The sequence below is a fragment of the Eschscholzia californica genome, unplaced genomic scaffold (genome assembly GCF_041429995.1).
Source record: "Eschscholzia californica isolate CP2 unplaced genomic scaffold, dmEscCali1.0.p SCAF_143, whole genome shotgun sequence".
Classification (NCBI taxonomy): Eukaryota; Viridiplantae; Streptophyta; class Magnoliopsida; order Ranunculales; family Papaveraceae; genus Eschscholzia; species Eschscholzia californica.
In genome coordinates this window covers 12,501-15,000 of record NW_028238247.1, presented here as the reverse complement: position 1 = coordinate 15,000, position 2,500 = coordinate 12,501, and positions in this window count along the sequence as shown.

Sequence of the window (2,500 nt, the reverse complement as noted above, 5' to 3'; positions counted from 1 at the left end):
TTCGACTTCCCACGTCGGGGATGAGTTGGGCAACTCTTGGAAGCTTCCCATCCACCCCCGTGTCGAGCTTTGCCCTTGGGATGCCTTATGTTGCATCCCAAGGGCCAAGGCACCTGCCAGCCCAAGGGCTGTGCACGGCCTGGGGAGGGAGCTCACCCCTCCCCTATATAGTGCAAAGTTATTGTTTTCCCTATTTTCACAAGGAAACATCAAATTTTTAACCAAGCATACTCGGCCTTTGCTCCTTCGTTACTCGTCCAAATCCAACAAACTTGCATTCGTTGGAAAGGTCTTTTCACAAGGATTCTTTTGATATATAATAATAGCGATTCCGATAAATATTTATTTTTTTATGAATTTTTAAGTGAATAAACAATTAAAAATTCAAAAAAAATAGAAAAAAAATATTTTTTTCCCGATTCTTTCTCCAATATTCCTGATAAATACCCACACACCCACATATGGAGAATGGTCGAAAATGCTCGAGTGGATATCGAGATGTCCGACGAAGCACCACTTGGAAGGGCCGAGGCACGGGACGCCCGGGCTGTTGCTCGGGCCGGCACGGGACGCGCATGGGACAGCCCGGGACGGCATGGGACGCCCTCGCTACAGCTCGGGACGGCCAGGTACGCCCGAGACTTGGCTCGGGACGGCCTGGGACGCCCTCGCCATAGCTCGGGACGGCCTGGGACGCCCGAGACTAGGCTCGGGACGGCCTCGGCACAGCTCGGGACGGCCTGGGACGCCCTTGCCACAGCTCGGGACGGCATGGGACGCCCGAGACTTTGCTCGGGACGGCCTGGGACGCCCTTGCCACAGCTCGGGACGGCCTGGGACGCCCGAGACTTTGCTCGGGACGGCCTGGGACGGCCTCGGCACAGCTCGGGACGGCCTGGGACGCCCGAGACTTTGCTCGGGACGGCCTGGGACGTCCGAGACTTTGCTCGGGACGGCCTGGGACGTCCGAGACTTTGCTCGGGACGGCCTGGGACGCCCGAGACTTGGCTCGGGACGGCCTGGGACGCCCTCGCTACAGCTCGGGACGCCCGAGACTTGGCTCGGGACGGCCTGGGACGCCCGAGACTTGGCTCGGGACGGCCTGGGACGCCCGAGACTTGGCTCGGGACGGCCTGGGACGCGCTCGGCACAGCTCGGGACAGGCCGGGACGCCCGAGCCGAGCTTCGGGTCGCACGAAATCTCTTCGTATTCCGACATATTAGAAGCTTCCCATCATGTAGTAGGCCGAGCTTTGCCCTTTGGATGCCCTATGGTGCTTGGCGAGCACTAGGGAACGTGCCAGCACAAGTGCTGTGCACGCTCTGGGGAAGGAGCTCAACCCTCCCCCTTATAGTGCAAAGTTATTGTTTTGCCTATTTTCACAAGGAAACATCAATTTTTTAACCAAGCATACTGGGCCTTTACTCCTTCGTTACTCGTCGGAATCCAGCAAACTTATACTCGTTGGAAAGGCCTTTTCGCAAGGATTTTTTTGATATATTATAATAGCGATTCCGATAAATATTTATTTTTCTATGAATTTTTAAGTGAATAAACACCGGAAAATTCATAAAAAATAGAAAAAAAAATATTTTCTTCCGTTTCTTTTCTCCAATAATTCATAAATAATACCTCAATAGTATAAATGAAGAGAGAGTCGAAATGGCCCGGGTGGGTTTCGAAATGTCCCACGACCCCATAGAATGCACGGGCCAGCCGAGCCAAAGCAGGGGACGCGCATGGGACAGCAGGGGACGCGCACGGGACAGCGTCCCTATGGCTCGGGACGGCATGGGACAGTACGGGACGCCCTTGGTAAAGCTCGGGAATCCCATCGGACGCGCATGGGACGGCCTTGCTAAGGCTCGGGACGGGCTTGCTAAGGCTCGGGACGGATGGGACAGCACGGGACGCGCATCGGACGGCCTTGCTAAGGCTCGGGACGGCATGGAACAGCACGGGACGGCCTTGGTGAGGCTCGGGACGGCATGGGACAGCACGGGACGGCCTTGGTGAGGCTCGGGACGGCATGGGACAGCACGGGACGGCCTTGGTAAGGCTCGGGACGGCATGGGACAGCACGGGACGGCCTTGGTAAGGCTCGGGACGGCATGGGACAGCACGGGACGGCCTTGGTGAGGCACGGGACGGCCTCGGTGAGGCTCGGGACGGCATGGGACAGCACGGGACGGCCTTGCTAAGGCTCGGGATGGCCTGGGACGGCCTTGGTGAGGCTTGGACGGCACGGGACGCGCATGGGACAGCATGTGACGGCCTTGGTAAGGCTGGGCACGGCATGGGACGCACATGGGACACCTTATGGGGATCATCAAGGGACGTTGCACGGGACATTCTTAGCCATGAAGGGCCTTCACATGGGACATCTTAGGAGTCAAGAGCCGGCACATGGGACAATGGAGTTCACACGCACGGAACACTTCGGCTACTTCCGTTCGGAACGTCGTGGGATCTTTATGTCCCCATTAGCACCGACGCATC